The sequence below is a fragment of the Sander lucioperca genome, chromosome 14 (genome assembly GCF_008315115.2).
Source record: "Sander lucioperca isolate FBNREF2018 chromosome 14, SLUC_FBN_1.2, whole genome shotgun sequence".
In the NCBI taxonomy this organism is placed as follows: domain Eukaryota; kingdom Metazoa; phylum Chordata; class Actinopteri; order Perciformes; family Percidae; genus Sander; species Sander lucioperca.
Genome location: NC_050186.1, coordinates 22,981,780 through 22,999,806, shown reverse-complemented (window position 1 = coordinate 22,999,806; position 18,027 = coordinate 22,981,780). Strand labels below are relative to the sequence as shown.

Below are 18,027 nucleotides of genomic sequence, written 5' to 3'. Positions count from 1 at the left end.
ACCTGGGCTGATCTTGTGAACATCTCCTTTTGCATATTCACTGTAAAGAGCCATTACCCCTCCCACTACCAAGTATTGTTCCAAAAACAGTAGGACATACATTTTTTGATTGCAAATGAATTGTCCAAAAACAATGGAGCAGGTGAAAGTGTTTGTGATAGGTACATAACAAATCACTTGATGTGATCAAAAGGGATTGTCAGAATGAGTAACGTCATGTCATTAAGGGTGGAGCCTTTAGCAGGTGGAGACATTTCACTTTAGACACTTGTGGCAACAGAGAGTTTGACAAATGGATATAGGGATAGAAAGGATACAGACTTCATGCTGATCCAAAGCATTGCAATTAGCAGAGGATGGTTTCGATCCATATATATTGTAACCAGCAGCAAGTGAGTAGATTCAGGTCTGTGTAAATATGGGCCGAGCATTTACCTGGGCTGATGTTGTGAACATCTCCTTTTGCATATTCACTGTAAAGAGCCATTACCCAAATTCCAGCACAGTTCTAAAACTTGATGTGATCAAAAGGGATTGTCAGAATGAGTAACGTCATGTCATTAAGGGTGGAACCTTCAGCAGGTGGAGACATATAAATATGTTCATTTACCATTAAAAAACAAAAGTACAATCATGAAACACATACTACTTAGATAATATTATGGCTGAAATCTGCGAGAGATATTCTAACCAGCATCAAGTAATTGGGATTAGGTCTGTGTGTGCATGTGTAACGGCCTTGCATTTACCTGGGCTTAACCTGTGAACAACTACTTTTGCATATTCACTGTAAAGAGCCATTACCCCTGCCACTGCCAACAATTGTTCCCAAAACAGTAGGACATACATTTTTTGATTGCAAATGAATTGTCCAAAAACAGTGGAGCAGGTGAAAGTGTTTGTGATAGGTACATAAAAAATCACTTGATGCGATCAAAAGGGATTGTCAGAATGAGTAACGTCATGTCATTAAGGGTGGAGCCTTCAGCAGGTGGAGACATTTCACTTTAGACACTTGTGGCAACAGAGATATAGCGATAGAAAGGATACAGACTTCATGCTGATCTAAAGCATTGCAATTAGCAGAGGATGGTTTCGATCCATCGACCTCTGGGTTATGGGCCCAGCACGCTTCCGCTGCGCCACTCTGCTCGTCTTTTTAGGTGCAAGGGTTGGAAAATCAACACCCTTCACTCTTTGTCTTATTTCTCTGGCATTACTTATTTTAGAATGTTGTAACCAGCAGCAAGTGAGTAGGTTTAGGTCTGTGTAAATATGGGCCGAGCATTTACCTGGGCTGATCTTGTGAACATCTCCTTTTGCATATTCACTGTAAAGAGCCATTACCCCTCCCACTACCAAGTATTGTTCCAAAAACAGTAGGACATACATTTTTTGATTGCAAATGAATTGTCCAAAAACAGTGGAGCAGGTGAAAGTGTTTGTGATAGGTACATAACAAATCACTTGATGTGATCAAAAGGGATTGTCAGAATGAGTAACGTCATGTCATTAAGGGTGGAGCCTTTAGCAGGTGGAGACATATAAATATGTTCATTTACCATTAAAAAACAAAAGTACAATCATGAAACACATACTACTTAGATAATATTATGGCTGAAATCTGCGAGAGATATTCTAACCAGCATCAAGTAATTGGGATTAGGTCTGTGTGTGCATGTGTAACGGCCTTGCATTTACCTGGGCTTAACCTGTGAACAACTACTTTTGCATATTCACTGTAAAGAGCCATTACCCCTGCCACTGCCAACAATTGTTCCCAAAACAGTAGGACATACATTTTTTGATTGCAAATGGACTGTTAATCTTGTAAAAACATGGTAATGCGATCCAACGCATTTATATTAGCAGACGATACTTTTAATCAACCTCTGGTTTAGGAGTGTTTTCGAGTCCATAATAAATGTTTAGTTGACATTAGACACTTGTGGCAATGAATGAGTATTTCACATTGAACACTTGTGATTGTGTGGTCTGTTGAAAACAGGGCAATGCGAGTACAGATATAAACGATGGAGTCAGCACGGAGTGTACAAAGTTGCCACTTATCATTTTAGTTGCTTCACCAAGCTATGTTATAAGAGTCCTGTGCAACATGTAGGTATGTCAGGCAATCAGATAAGTTGCTTTACTTGATATGTGACATTCGCAAATGGCAGTGGTGGGATTTGAACCCACGCCTCCAGAGAGACTGGAGCCTAAATCCAGCGCCTTAGACCACTCGGCCACACTACCTGCGTGCATCAGTTCTCTACATGGTGACACACACTGGGACCGTAACTAAGAGTACACTTGTTATCAGTGAGCCAATACTTTATTAATACATGTTATCAACACCCTTCACTCTTTGTCTTATTTCTCTGGCATTATTTATTTTAGAATATTGTAACAAGCAGGTCTGTGTAAATATGGGCCGAGCATTTACCTGGGCTGATCTTGTGAACATCTCCTTTTGCATATTCACTGTAAAGAGCCATTACTCCTCCCACTACCAAGTATTGTTCCAAAAACAGTAGGACATAAATTTTTTGATTGCAAATGAATTGTCCAAAAACAATGGAGCAGGTGAAAGTATTTGTGATAGGTACATAACAAATCACTTGATGTGATCAAAAGGTATTGTCAGAATGAGTAACGTCATGTCATTAAGGGTGGAGCCTTTAGCAGGTGGAGACATTCCACTTTAGACACTTGTGGCAACAGAGATATAGCGATAGAAAGGATACAGACATCATGCTGATCTAAAGCATTGCAAATAGCAGAGGATGGTTTCGATCCATCGACCTCTGGGTTATGGGCCCAGCACGCTTCCGCTGCGCCACTCTGCTCGTCTCTTTAGGTGAAAGGGTTTGAAAAACAACACCCTTCACTCTTTGTCTTATTTCTCTGGCATTATTTATTTTAGAATATTGTAACCAGCAGCAAGTGAGTAGGTTTAGGTCTGTGTAAATATGGGCCGAGCATTTACCTGGGCTGATCTTGTGAACATCTCCTTTTGCATATTCACTGTAAAGAGCCATTACCCCTCCCACTACCAAGTATTGTTCCAAAAACAGTAGGACATACATTTTTTGATTGCAAATGAATTGTCCAAAAACAATGGAGCAGGTGAAAGTGTTTGTGATAGGTACATAACAAATCACTTGATGTGATCAAAAGGGATTGTCAGAATGAGTAACGTCATGTCATTAAGGGTGGAGCCTTTAGCAGGTGGAGACATTTCACTTTAGACACTTGTGGCAACAGAGATATAGCGATAGAAAGGATACAGACTTCATGCTGATCTAAAGCATTGCAATTAGCAGAGGATGGTTTCGATCCATCGACCTCTGGGTTATGGGCCCAGCACGCTTCCGCTGCGCCACTCTGCTCGTCTTTTTAGGTGCAAGGGTTGGAAAATCAACACCCTTCACTCTTTGTCTTATTTCTCTGGCATTATTTATTTTAGAATATTGTAACCAGCAGCAAGTGAGTAGGTTTAGGTCTGTGTAAATATGGGCCGAGCATTTACCTGGGCTGATCTTGTGAACATCTCCTTTTGCATATTCACTGTAAAGAGCCATTACCCCTCCCACTACCAAGTATTGTTCCAAAAACAGTAGGACATACATTTTTTGATTGCAAATGAATTGTCCAAAAACAGTGGAGCAGGTGAAAGTGTTTGTGATAGGTACATAACAAATCACTTGATGTGATCAAAAGGGATTGTCAGAATGAGTAACGTCATGTCATTAAGGGTGGAGCCTTTAGCAGGTGGAGACATTTCACTTTAGACACTTGTGGCAACAGAGATATAGCGATAGAAAGGATACAGACTTCATGCTGATCTAAAGCATTCCAATTAGCAGAGGATGGTTTCGATCCATATATATTGTAACCAGCAGCAAGTGAGTAGGTTTAGGTCTGTGTAAATATGGGCCGAGCATTTACCTGGGCTGATCTTGTGAACATCTCCTTTTGCATATTCACTGTAAAGAGCCATTACCCCTCCCACTACCAAGTATTGTTCCAAAAACAGTAGGACATACATTTTTTGATTGCAAATGAATTGTCCAAAAACAATGGAGCAGGTGAAAGTGTTTGTGATAGGTACATAACAAATCACTTGATGTGATCAAAAGGGATTGTCAGAATGAGTAACGTCATGTCATTAAGGGTGGAGCCTTTAGCAGGTGGAGACATTTCACTTTAGACACTGCGAGAGATATTCTAACCAGCATCAAGTAATTGGGATTAGGTCTGTGTGTGCATGTGTAACGGCCTTGCATTTACCTGGGCTTAACCTGTGAACAACTACTTTTGCATATTCACTGTAAAGAGCCATTACCCCTGCCATTGCCAACAATTGTTCCCAAAACAGTAGGACATACATTTTTTGATTGCAAATGAATTGTCCAAAAACAGTGGAGCAGGTGAAAGTGTTTGTGATAGGTACATAACAAATCACTTGATGTGATCAAAAGGGATTGTCAAAATGATTAACGTCATGTCATTAAGGGTGGAGCCTTCAGCAGGTGGAGACATATAAATATGTTCATTTACCATTAAAAAACAAAAGTACAATCATGAAACACATACTACTTAGATAATATTATGGCTGAAATCTGCGAGAGATATTCTAACCAGCATCAAGTAATTGGGATTAGGTCTGTGTGTGCATGTGTAACGGCCTTGCATTTACCTGGGCTTAACCTGTGAACAACTACTTTTGCATATTCACTGTAAAGAGCCATTACCCCTGCCACTGCCAACAATTGTTCCCAAAACAGTAGGACATACATTTTTTGATTGCAAATGAATTGTCCAAAAACAGTGGAGCAGGTGAAAGTGTTTGTGATAGGTACATAAAAAATCACTTGATGCGATCAAAAGGGATTGTCAGAATGAGTAACGTCATGTCATTAAGGGTGGAGCCTTCAGCAGGTGGAGACATTTCACTTTAGACACTTGTGGCAACAGAGATATAGCGATAGAAAGGATACAGACTTCATGCTGATCTAAAGCATTGCAATTAGCAGAGGATGGTTTCAATCCATCGACCTCTGGGTTATGGGCCCAGCACGCTTCCGCTGCGCCACTCTGCTCGTCTTTTTAGGTGCAAGGGTTGGAAAATCAACACCCTTCACTCTTTGTCTTATTTCTCTGGCATTACTTATTTTAGAATATTGTAACCAGCAGCAAGTGAGTAGGTTTAGGTCTGTGTAAATATGGGCCGAGCATTTACCTGGGCTGATCTTGTGAACATCTCCTTTTGCATATTCACTGTAAAGAGCCATTACCCCTCCCACTACCAAGTATTGTTCCAAAAACAGTAGGACATACATTTTTTGATTGCAAATGAATTGTCCAAAAACAGTGGAGCAGGTGAAAGTGTTTGTGATAGGTACATAACAAATCACTTGATGTGATCAAAAGGTATTGTCAGAATGAGTAACGTCATGTCATTAAGGGTGGAGCCTTTAGCAGGTGGAGACATTTCACTTTAGACACTTGTGGCAACAGAGATATAGCGATAGAAAGGATACAGACTTCATGCTGATCTAAAGCATTGCAATTAGCAGAGGATGGTTTCGATCCATATATATTGTAACCAGCAGCAAGTGAGTAGGTTTAGGTCTGTGTAAATATGGGCCGAGCATTTACCTGGGCTGATCTTGTGAACATCTCCTTTTGCATATTCACTGTAAAGAGCCATTACCCCTCCCACTACCAAGTATTGTTCCAAAAACAGTAGGACATACATTTTTTGATTGCAAATGAATTGTCCAAAAACAGTGGAGCAGGTGAAAGTGTTTGTGATAGGTACATAACAAATCACTTGATGTGATCAAAAGGGATTGTCAGAATGAGTAACGTCATGTCATTAAGGGTGGAGCCTTTAGCAGGTGGAGACATTTCACTTTAGACACTTGTGGCAACAGAGATATAGCGATAGAAAGGATACAGACTTCATGCTGATCTAAAGCATTGCAATTAGCAGAGGATGGTTTCGATCCATATATATTGTAACCAGCAGCAAGTGAGTAGGTTTAGGTCTGTGTAAATATGGGCCGAGCATTTACCTGGGCTGATCTTGTGAACATCTCCTTTTGCATATTCACTGTAAAGAGCCATTACCCCTCCCACTACCAAGTATTGTTCCAAAAACAGTAGGACATACATTTTTTGATTGCAAATGAATTGTCCAAAAACAGTGGAGCAGGTGAAAGTGTTTGTGATAGGTACATAAAAAATCACTTGATGTGATCAAAAGCGATTGTCAGAATGAGTAACGTCATGTCATTAAGGGTGGAGCCTTCAGCAGGTGGAGACATTTCACTTTAGACACTTGTGGCAAGAGAGATATAGCGATAGAAAGGATACAGACTTCATGCTGATCTAAAGCATTGCAATTAGCAGAGGATGGTTTCGATCCATCGACCTCTGGGTTATGGGCCCAGCACGCTTCCGCTGCGCCACTCTGCTCGTCTTTTTAGGTGCAAGGGTTGGAAAATCAACACCCTTCACTCTTTGTCTTATTTCTCTGGCATTATTTATTTTAGAATGTTGTAACCAGCAGCAAGTGAGTAGGTTTAGGTCTGTGTAAATATGGGCCGAGCATTTACCTGGGCTGATCTTGTGAACATCTCCTTTTGCATATTCACTGTAAAGAGCCATTACCCCTCCCACTACCAAGTATTGTTCCAAAAACAGTAGGACATACATTTTTTGATTGCAAATGAATTGTCCAAAAACAGTGGAGCAGGTGAAAGTGTTTGTGATAGGTACATAACAAATCACTTGATGTGATCAAAAGGGATTGTCAGAATGAGTAACGTCATGTCGTTAAGGGTGGAGCCTTTAGCAGGTGGAGACATATAAATATGTTCATTTACCATTAAAAAACAAAAGTACAATCATGAAACACATACTACTTAGATAATATTATGGCTGAAATCTGCGAGAGATATTCTAACCAGCATCAAGTAATTGGGATTAGGTCTGTGTGTGCATGTGTAACGGCCTTGCATTTACCTGGGCTTAACCTGTGAACAACTACTTTTGCATATTCACTGTAAAGAGCCATTACCCCTGCCACTGCCAACAATTGTTCCAAAAACAGTAGGACATACATTTTTTGATTGCAAATGGACTGTTAATCTTGTAAAAACATGGTAATGCGATCCAACGCATTTATATTAGCAGACGATACTTTTAATCAACCTCTGGTTTAGGAGTGTTTTCGAGTCCATAATAAATGTTTAGTTGACATTAGACACTTGTGGCAATGAATGAGTATTTCACATTGAACACTTGTGATTGTGTGGTCTGTTGAAAACAGGGCAATGCGAGTACAGATATAAACGATGGAGTCAGCACGGAGTGTACAAAGTTGCCACTTATCATTTTAGTTGCTTCACCAAGCTATGTTATAAGAGTCCTGTGCAACATGTAGGTATGTCAGGCAATCAGATAAGTTGCTTTACTTGATATGTGACATTCGCAAATGGCAGTGGTGGGATTTGAACCCACGCCTCCAGAGAGACTGGAGCCTTAATCCAGCGCCTTAGACCACTCGGCCACACTACCTGCGTGCAATAGCTCTCTACATGGTGACACACACTGGGACCGTAACTAAGAGTACACTTGTTATCAGTGAGCCAATACTTTATTAATACATGTTATCAACACCCTTCACTCTTTGTCTTATTTCTCTGGCATTATTTATTTTAGAATATTGTAACAAGCAGGTCTGTGTAAATATGGGCCGAGCATTTACCTGGGCTGATCTTGTGAACATCTCCTTTTGCATATTCACTGTAAAGAGCCATTACCCCTCCCACTACCAAGTATTGTTCCAAAAACAGTAGGACATACATTTTTTGATTGCAAATGAATTGTCCAAAAACAGTGGAGCAGGTGAAAGTGTTTGTGATAGGTACATAAAAAAATCACTTGATGTGATCAAAAGTGATTGTCAGAATGAGGAACGTCATGTCATTAAGGGTGGAGCCTTTAGCAGGTGGAGACATTTCACTTTAGACACTTCTGGCAACAGAAACGAAGAAAGTACAGATCAGCTGATCTAAAGCATCATTAGCAGAGATGGCGATCCAGTATATTGTAACCAGCAGCAAGTAGGTTTAGGTCTGTGTGTGCATGTGTACGGCCGTGCATTTACCTGGGCTGACTTGTGAACAACTACTTTTGCATATTCACTGTAAAGAGCCATTACCCCTGCCCACTGCCAACAATTGTTCCCAAAAACAGTAGGACATACATTTTTTGATTGCAAATGGACTGTTAATCTTGTAAAAACATGGTAATGCGATCCAACGCATTTATATTAGCAGACGATACTTTTAATCAACCTCTGGTTTAGGAGTGTTTTCGAGTCCATAATAAATGTTTAGTTGACATTAGACACTTGTGGCAATGAATGAGTATTTCACATTGAACACTTGTGATGTGTGTGGTCTGTTGAAACAGGGCAATGCGAGTACAGATATAAACGATGGAGTCAGCACGGAGTGTACAAAGTTGCCACTTATCATTTTAGTTGCTTCACCAAGCTATGTTATAAGAGTCCTGTGCAACATGTAGGTATGTCAGGCAATCAGATAAGTTGCTTTACTTGATATGTGACATTCGCAAATGGCAGTGGTGGGATTTGAACCCACGCCTCCAGAGAGACTGGAGCCTAAATCCAGCGCCTTAGACCACTCGGCCACACTACCTGCGTGCATCAGTCTCTACATGGTGACACACACTGGGACCGTAACTAAGAGTACACTTGTTATCAGTGAGCCAATACTTTATTAATACATGTTGTCAATTTCCCAGGCGTAAGTCACTGACGTAGTCAAACAACTCCACTGGGATTGATGAGATCCGTCCAGAAATGCTCAAGGCTCTGGGTGTGGAGGGGCTGTCTTGGTTGACACGCCTCTTCAACATTGCGTGGAAGTCTGGGACGGTGCCTAAGGAGTGGCAGACCGGGGTGGTGGTCCCCCTTTTCAAAAAGGGGGACCAGAGAGTGTGTGCCAATTACAGGGGTATCACACTTCTCAGCCTCCCTGGTAAAGTCTACTCCAAGATGCTGGAAAGGAAGGTTTGGCCGATAGTCGAACCTCAGATTGAAGAGGAACAATGTGGATTCCGTCCTGGTCGTGGAACAATGGACCAGATCTTTACTCTCGCAAGGATCCTGCTGCCAACCGGTCTACGTGTGTTTCGTGGATTTGGAGAAGGCGTATGACCGGGTCCCCCGGGAGATACTGTGGGAGGTGCTGCGGGAGTATGGGGTGAGGGGTTCTCGTCTCAGGGCCATCCAATCTCTGTACGACCAAAGCGAGAGCTGTGTCCGGGTTCTCGGCAGTAAGTCGGACTCGTTTTAGGTGAGGGTTGGCCTCCGCCAGGGCTGCGCTTTGTCACCAATCCTGTTTGTAATATTTATGGACAGGATATCGAGGCGTAGTCGGGGTGGAGAGGGGTTGCAGTTCGGTGGGCTGGGGATCTCATCTCTGCTTTTTGCAGATGATGTGGTCCTGATGGCCTGTGACCTTCAGCACTCACTGGATTGGTTCGCAGCCGAGTGTGAAGCGGCTGGGATGAGGATCAGCACTTCTAAATCTGAGGCCATGGTTCTCAGCAGGAAACCGATGGAGTGCCTTCTCCAGGTAGGGAATGAGTCCTTACCCCAAGTGAAGGAGTTCAAGTACCTTGGGGTCTTGTTCGCGAGTGAGGGGACAATGGAGCGGGAGATTGGTCGGAGAATCGGTGCAGCGGGTGCGGTATTACATTCAATTTATCGCACCATTGTGACGAAAAGAGAGCTGAGCCAGAAGGCAAAGCTCTCAATCTACCGGTCAGTTTTCGTTCCTACCCTCACCTATGGTCATGAAGGCTGGGTCATGACCGAAAGAACGAGATCCAGGGTACAAGCGGCCAAAATGGGTTTCCTCAGAAGGGTGGCTGGTGTCTCCCTTAGAGATAGGGTGAGAAGCTCAGTCATCCGTGAGGAGCTCGGAGTAGAGCCGCTGCTCCTTCGCGTCGAAAGGAGCCAGTTGAGGTGGTTCGGGCATCTGGTAAGGATGCCTCCCTAGGCAGGTGTTTTTTGAGTACAGTACAGTTACTGTAAAGTGCCTCCTGACCTATCCAAACACCTGAAGCGCATTTTCAGTAGGCCGAATGTTGGTTCAGTTATACTGTGTGTTTGTTTTCGATTAAATAGCATTCTCTGTTGCTGGCATAATAAATGGTGTCATCAGCCATGTCTTTAACGGATAGCTGTTATCCCCTAACAGCCACCCATCCAAGGGGGGATTCCCCTCGAAGATGGCAGGAATGGCAGAGTTTGCCAGTATAAATGAGTCGCGGTTTGAGCCAGGGTAATTCACAAAGACATGGGTGATTTTACAAGTAGCATCGCAAATGACTTGAATGTTGATCGAATGGGTTCCCTTGCGGTTGATGTATATCAGTGCGTTTTCTGATGGGGGACGTAACTGCACATGGGTGCAGTCTATCGCACCAAGGACACCAGGGAACCCATACTTCGCCCAAAACGCCTGCTTCGCTCTTTTCCTGGCTGTCAGGTGTGACGGAGAACTGGATGTATTCCCCAGCATGTCGGACTAGACCTGATGTAACTGCATGTATAGCCAAACTTATGGCAGATCGGGAAATGCCTCCAATGGAGCTCAGGGGGTGCTGGAACGACCCAGACACAGAAATGCAGTTGCCGCTGTAACTTTCACTGCAACGGGGAAGGCATAGGGACAGAGTGCATCAGTCCCTAGCTCATCTGCCAGGAGATGGCAGACATCTGTCACAGCCTGACAGGTCAGGCGTAGCTTACGCTTACATTCTTCCTCACTGAGGGAGAGATAGGTCTGTCTGGGCCGGTAGACCCTCTCCCTCCTGCATCTAAATCTCTGTCCCAAGATGTACTCCATCTCACTGTGCAATAGAAAAATTATGAGCAAGCGCAACTTAGCTGGTAAGTTGAAATTAGTAAGGTTTTTAATAAACTTACATGATGGTAAAAGGTGATTTTGCAGTCTTCAGAATTTTGTTTCCTGGTTCTCGACGGACAACCCACTTTGTCAGGTGTCCTTATATACACCTATGTGTCTTATCATTATTGGTCAAACAGGTTAGTTTGATCCGTCATCAATTACCCTGGATAATTTGGGTAAATGTGTATGCTAGATTTATGCCTCGCTTTTTCACATCTTCATGGACACCACAATGATTTCCCTCGTGTGGTAATATTTTCCCTCGTACATATGTATGCTTTGCAAAAATAGGAACTGCTGGGTCCGTGAGATGAGAGGAGACAAGTGTATGCGTTGTGCACACTCTACATTATGGCCAAGCATGCACCCTTAAAACAGTATCTGAACAACGCGCCACTGACTTTAGACTAGGTTTTTCCTAGTCAGTGGCGGATTGTTTTCTGAAACTGCAAAATAGCACCAGGGAACGTTTGTGCCTGAACACGCCTCCTCTTTTTGCTGAACCGCCTCCGCGAGGGCTAATTTTTTCCCAAATTTAACAGCGTGCGTCTGTGGAGGGAAAAGTCTGCTTTGCGTTGGGTGCAAAATCGGAATGATACATGCGTCGGTGTACAAAGTCAATTGCGCTGGGTGCAAGATAGGGACCAAAAGGCTGGTATAGTATATTGATCAAGAAAGTTATTAAAGTGCCTACGGCAGAAAAAGCATGAGAAAAAACCTTCCCAGATGGAGAGCTAAACAGAATATGGAGGAACATAAATGTCCCATATATCTCTCCAGCAATGTTCAATTTAGACTTTAAGATTAGACACAGAAACATTTTCACTGGAGTTGTTTTGCACCAAATACACAAAAAGTACAAACGAGAGTGTCAAATATGTGATAAGGAGGATGAAGACAGTACTTAATAAGAGTACTTATTTCTACTGTGAATTTACTAATACAAAATACAGGGAGATTCTGAGGCATGCCCCCACACGCTGGCTGTCTTTGCTGCCAGCGATAGATGATTTTAGAGTGTTGGCCAGCTTGAAAGTCTTATTTTGTATCCCTGGGAAAGGAGGACTGCCCCAGTATCATCTGGACATTTGTGTGTGGTGCAAGTGATGCAGAAAATGTGGACTGTACTGTAGCTGAACGCATCCTGGCATTCATGCACAACGTAATGCAAGAATTTGATTCATCTATTAGGGTGCTTGACTGCCCCACTGTCATTTTCAACCAATCACATAATTTGCCCTACCCCGTGCGCAATTCACATTGAAATCAACCCTAGTCTACCCTGATCAAACCCACCTCGCTACATAGGTCGCCAAGTCGAGTAGATCGTGGAGGTTTACTCCATTCAAACACACACAACGTGCCTCCAATATATTCTGATGGTGATTTTCTTCTGTGGTCTACTTCATGATACATTTCTGTTTTAGTAGTAACATTAGAAGCATTGTAGTGACGTTAGCATTGTAGCAAAAATACATAATGTCATTTGAACAACCTTTTTAGCGGCAAAGTGTGTGACTGAAGAAGAAAAATTATTAAATAGTTTGCGATAGGACAAATAGAAACATAACTAAATGAAAATACTAGCTCAGTTAAAGGACTGAATGAGGATACATTAATGTAGTAGTACACATGATTTAGAATTTTAAATGGAATTTGTTTCATGTGATAGATATAGAGTTTGTAACTAGCAGAGGTATTTTGTTTATCTTTGATATTTTGGAATCTTTGTATTGACATTAAAATGTGAAAGGAGTAATTGTCGACTGTCATTCTTTTTCCTGTTTCACAGGAATCATATCTGTCTATGGGTTCTCAGTCCGAGACCTGTAACAAATGCACAATTCCAGTGACTAATCCATGCCACTACCACTGTAGCTGAGCCAAGAGTGTGACCTGCAGTGACTGGTTGATGTAGTGCAGAGTTGATTAGTGGATGGGTTGCAGGTGTGCAGCTGGGAGCAGGTGAATCAGCTTGGCACCAATCAGGAGTGTGAGGGAATCACCACGGCAACGACACAGACACACAGAGAGACACGGGAAACAGATAATCCAATAACATAATATGTATTCTGGAATGGGCCCTTCTGCATAATAAGTACTTTTACTTTTGGTACTTTAAGTATATAGTTATAGTTATTTCACACAGTATGTATTATATAACTTTGAAGGATAGATACCCCCATTTAATGTATTTATGTGAGTACAAACGCACAAGATCATTGGTTGGTACGGTAGATTGCGCTGCCTTCTTCAGTTGGTCCAACGTCTGATGTTTGAGTAAATTAGCCAGTGAAGAGGACAATGGATGGACTGACTGTTTTTAATTATTTATTTCAGGTTTGTTTCCAAACTGCATTATTATGGATCCCATGTAACTTCTAGGCAAGTCCCGCCCTACGAAGCAGCCCGATTGGTTGGGGTTAGGCATTGACCTCGAGTGGTTAAGGTTAACCAACATTTTCGTCGGCGAAACCAAAATCCCCCCGCCCTCCCTACTATGATGTAATCCACAGGGTGTTGGGGTTAAACCAGTCTAGTGGGGTGGTATCTTGATTTGAATGGTATTAAAAAACTAGTTAAACTAGGTGTTTTCAAGACAGTGGGTGGGTCACCCCTCAGACAAAAGCTTGGGAGAATGTCTCCCACCTATCTAAATGATGTTATACGGGGCCACAGACATGTAATACTTGCTCCAATATAGTCTGATAATAGTTTGATGTAACTTTAGACCAAATACATAAATAAAAGGTCTGTCCACACATTCAACAATTACAGAAGCGTATTGCATTCACCATAGAAAAAAAAAATACACTTAATCTCGTAATTACAAGATCCTGATCTTGTAATATTGAGAAAAGATCTCGTAATTTTGAGAAAAGATCTCGTAATTACGAGATCCTTATCTCGTAATATTGAGAAAAGATCTCCTAATTATGAGATCCTGATCTCGTAATTAGGAGATAATTTTAAACACCTGGAAGGCGGCATATCTAGTTGTCAGTAGGCCACGGCAGTGATCAACTGTACCACCGAGAGGTAACATTAAATTCAGCTGGGTTAAGTTAGCGTGATACTTCTAATGTAACTTTGTAGTATTAGTTAATGGACATGTCTTTGCTCATAGATTTAAGGTTTGTAGATAACGGTTTTATGATTGTGCTTTTTGTTACTTTTGGTCAAAGTGGTCCGTGGGCAACAGAGATGCCTAACTTTAGCTAACAGGCATGATTGAGTCAATGTTGGCGTTAGCTAGTAAGTAGCCTAGCTAACAAGGGAGAATGTTTGATGTAACGTCAGCTTAACCTGTTAATGTTATGCCTCTCTTCACTGTTCGGTCACTGCAGCGGGAAACGGAATGGCGGAGCAAACGCCACACCAACATGATGGTCTGTGGGATTTTCTCCGAAAGCGAGGTGTTGCTGAACAAAACATTAACCAGATGCAACAAGACAAGGTAATTCCACTCTCATTGCAATAACGTGGACTATACTTCCCTAGGAATTATTATGTTAGCTAAGGTATTCGTCATTAGAAGTTTTTAGAACAAATTGAACTGATGAGCAGCCCCATTCATTGAATAACGTTAGCATTAGGAAGTTAGAAATTGGGCTGTAATTAGGCTCTGCTCATGTTGAATTTGAAGATATCCTGCACCGTGCAATCTGTGGAGTAAAAGGTCTGTGGTTTTATAAGGCCTGTTAGCCTTTATAGTCTGCAAGATATAATGTTATTAAAGTTTGTGAATGTGGAGAAAAGATTTGGAGCTGTAGGAAAACACAGAAATTCTCATACAGGTTTACAAAGGCTTGTTTCCAACTACTGACACAATGATGAACTAATTACAGCGGGACTGCTTAGTTTGCAACTTTTTTACCTTTTGTTTCTCTTTTTGCTATTATTACATTACATGTCATTTAGCTGACGCTTTTATCCAAAGCGACTTACAATTAAGTGCTTTCAACTGTGAAGGTTCAAACTCCAGACCACAAGTAGTAAGTGCAAATACAGTAGCTTTAAATAGGCAAAGCTACAAAGAGACATATGAAAGTGCAGGTTCGAAAGTGCAAGTTCAAGATCTTTTTTTTTTTTTATTATCCAAGGTGTAGTCGGAAGAGATGCGTTTTTAGCCTTCGGCGGAAGATGTGTAGGCTTTCGGCCATCCTGATATCGATGGGGAGCTCGTTCCACCATTTGGGAGCCAGGACAGTGAACAGTCGGGATTTCGTTGAGTGATTAGTTCTCCCTCGCTGTGAGGGAGCAGCCAGCAGTTTGGCTGATGCAGAACGAAGTGGGCGGGTTGGGGTATATGGTTTGACCATGTTCTGGATGTAAGCGGGTGCTGAACCGTTCGTGGCCCTGTACGTAAGTACTAGTGTCTTGAAGCGGATGCGGGCCGCAATTGGTAGCCAGTGAAGAGAGCGGAGGAGAGGTGTAGTGTGAGAGAACTTGGGGAGGTTGCATTCCGCTGCATTCTGAATGAGCTGCAGGGGTTGGATGGCACATGCAGGCAGGCCAATCAGGAGGGAGTTGCAGTAGTCTAGACGTGAGATGACTAGAGCCTGAACCAGAACCTGAGCCGCCTTCTGTGTTAGAAGGGGACGTATCCTTCTGATGTTATGCAGCATGTATCTACACGATCGGGTGGTTGCAGCAATGTTAGCAGTGAAGGAGAGTTGGTCGTCAAGTGTTACACCCAGGTTTCTAGCAGTCTTGGTGGGGACTACTATAGAGTTGTCAATTGTTATAGTCAGGTCTTGGGTAGGAGAGCCCTTCCCTGGAAGGAAAAGGAGCTCAGTCTTGTCGAGGTTGAGTTTCAGATGGTGTGTGGACATCCAAGAAGAGATGTCAGTCAGACAGGCCGAGATACGTGCTGCTACCTGAGTTTCAGACTCAGGAAAGGAGAGAATTAGTTGGGTGTCATCTGCGTAGCTGTGATAAGAAAAGCCGTGCGACTGAATGACAGACCCGAGAGAGTTGGTGTACAGAGAGAAGAGGAGGGGACCCAGGACTGATCCCTGAGGAACCCCAGTTTTAAGTGGGCAAGGTTCTGAGCTAGACCCTCTCCAGGTTACCCGGTAGGTTCGGTCTGCCAGGTAAGATGTGAGTAATGAGAGCGCAGAGCCTGAGACACCCAGATTTCCATCCATCCATCCATCCATCTTCGTCCGCTTATCCGGTCTCGGGTCGCGGGGGTAGCAGCTCCAGCAGGGGACCCCAAACTTCCCTTTCCCGAGCCACATTAACCAGCTCCGACTGGGGGATCCCAAGGCGTTCCCAGGCCAGGTTAGAGATATAATCCCTCCACCTAGTCCTGGGTCTTCCCCGAGGCCTCCTCCCAGCTGGACGTGCCTGGAACACCTCCCTAGGGAGGCGCCCAGGGGGCATCCTTACCAGATGCCCGAACCACCTCAACTGGCTACTTTCGACGCGAAGGAGCAGCGGCTCTACTCCGAGCTCCTCACGGATGACTGAGCTTCTCACCCTATCTCTAAGGGAGACACCAGCCACCCTCCTGAGGAAACCCATTTCGGCCGCTTGTACCCTGGTACCCAGATTTCGGAGTGTCGAAATGAGGATCTGGTGGTTCACTGTGTCAAAGGCAGCAGAAAGATCCAGAAGGATGATAATGGAAGAGAGAGAGGTTGTTCTAGCGATGTGAAGCTGCTCAGTGACAGCAAGGAGGGCAGTTTCTGTTGAGTGGCCAGCCTTGAAGCCAGACTGGTGGGGATCAAGAAGGTTGTTCTGGTGGAGATAGGTAGAGAGTTGATTATAAATGGCACGCTCAAGAGTTTTAGATAGAAATGGAAGAAGGGAGACGGGTCTATAGTTATTTACATCAGAGGAGTCGAGTGTTGGTTTTTTGAGCAGTGGGATCACTCTTGCCTCTTTGAGGGCATCTGGGAAACAGCCAGTTGACAAGGAGATGTTGATGAGATGGGTGAGGAAAGGAAGGAGGTCCGGAGCAATGGACTGGAGAAGGTGAGAAGGGATAGGATCCAGGGGGCAGGTGGTTGGGCGGGCAGAGGTAATCAAAGTAAGAATTTGGTTTGGAGATAAAGGGGTGAAAGAGGAAAGAGTACTGGAAGTGATGGATGGTAAGGTGATTTCAGGAGGTGTGGTTGAAAATGAAGAGCGTATGTCATCTATCTTTTATACAAAGTAGTTGACAAAGTGGGTTGGTAGGAGGGAGGAGGTGGACTGGGGGAATCTAGGAGGTTAGAGAAGATGGAAAAAAGTTTTTTGGGGTTCGAGAAAGAGGATTCAATTTTGGTTTGATAAAAAGAGCTTTTGGCTGCAGAAATAGAGGCAGCGAAGGAGGAAAGAAGAGACTGATAGGTAAGCAGATCATCTGGGTGTTTAGATTTCTGAGTAGTTGATCTTTCAGCACGTACTGAGTTAGATAACCACGGAGCTGGGGAGGATTTGCGAGCCTGTCGTGAAGTAAGAGGGCAGAGAGAGTCGAGAGAGGAGGATAGAGTAGAGAAGAGAGTGTCTGTGGCATCATTGGGAGACATGAGTAAGAAAGAGTCGGATGGAGGGAGGGTTGATAAAGTACATGCCGCCAGAGAAGAAGGAGAGAGTGAACGAATATTACGGCGGACAGGTATGGTGTCTCTTGAGATATGGTTGCGAGCTTGGGAGAGCGGGAGAGAGTAAGAGATGAAGAAATGGTCTGAGGTATGGAGTGGAGTAACAGTGAGGTTGGCTGTAGAGCAGTTTCTGGTTAATATGAGATCTAAGTGGTTGCCAGCTTTGTGAGTGGGTGGTGAAGGAGAGAGTGAGAGGGCAAAAGAAGAGAGAAGGTGAGAAAAGGCAGCTGACTTCTCTGTCTGGATGTTGAAGTCGCCCAGAAGTACCAGCGGAGGGCCAGTTTCAGGGATGTTTGAAAGAAGGACATCCAGCTCCTCCAAAAACTATCCCAGAGGACCTGGTGGGCGGTAGATAACAATGATGACTAGTTGTACCGGATGGGTTATGGTGACAGCATGAAGTTCAAAAGATT

At 43.3% G+C, this 18,027-nt stretch overlaps 3 non-coding genes across 3 annotated transcripts; all 3 read right to left on the bottom strand.

The window, feature by feature from the left end:
* Positions 1-2,174: 2,174 nt before the first annotated feature.
* trnal-uag lies at positions 2,175-2,256 on the bottom strand. Its single transcript has one exon. It is a non-coding gene; the product is annotated as a tRNA-Leu (tRNA).
* Positions 2,257-7,508: 5,252 nt separating this feature from the next.
* On the bottom strand, positions 7,509-7,590 carry trnal-aag. The gene has a single exon. It is a non-coding gene; the product is annotated as a tRNA-Leu (tRNA).
* A 1,066-nt stretch (positions 7,591-8,656) lies between these two features.
* trnal-uag lies at positions 8,657-8,738 on the bottom strand. The gene has a single exon. It is a non-coding gene; the product is annotated as a tRNA-Leu (tRNA).
* Between the last annotated feature and the right edge of the window lie 9,289 nt (positions 8,739-18,027).